The following is a 444-nucleotide window of genomic DNA, read 5'->3' as shown; positions in this document are numbered from 1 at the left end:
AAAGAATGGCAGCATGAGGGTGATGATGTTAGTCTTGAGACTTGATCTAGAAGACTTGACATAAAGTAGGTGAGGATTTGAGATGTTATCTGGAAAAGATATGAGTAGTACAAGTGAGAGACCATAACATTTAGATAAGGGCAGTGAAGTGTGGTTAAGTCACAAGAGCAACAAGATCATTAAGAGGTGTGCCTAGATAGCACAATTTAGTTGTCAATATCGAATAGGTCCATAGCTTTCAAGTGTTAGGTTTAGACCTAAGGGGGAGATGATAAGATGAGAGATCAAGTCAAGTGCCTGAGAGTAAGATAGTGATGAGTTCCAAAGATTTTGGGGGATATCTTTTTAGAGGTCCATTTAGTAATGAAGTTGTTAGAGTACTAAGCTTGAATGTGGTGGTAAGGAGTAATAGTCTTGGGATGAGATTCCCTATAGAGAGGTATA

The sequence above is a fragment of the Solanum tuberosum genome, unplaced genomic scaffold, assembly GCF_000226075.1.
Source record: "Solanum tuberosum cultivar DM 1-3 516 R44 unplaced genomic scaffold, SolTub_3.0 scf00059, whole genome shotgun sequence".
In the NCBI taxonomy this organism is placed as follows: Eukaryota; Viridiplantae; Streptophyta; class Magnoliopsida; order Solanales; family Solanaceae; genus Solanum; species Solanum tuberosum.
Note: the sequence above shows the minus strand (reverse complement) of the source record.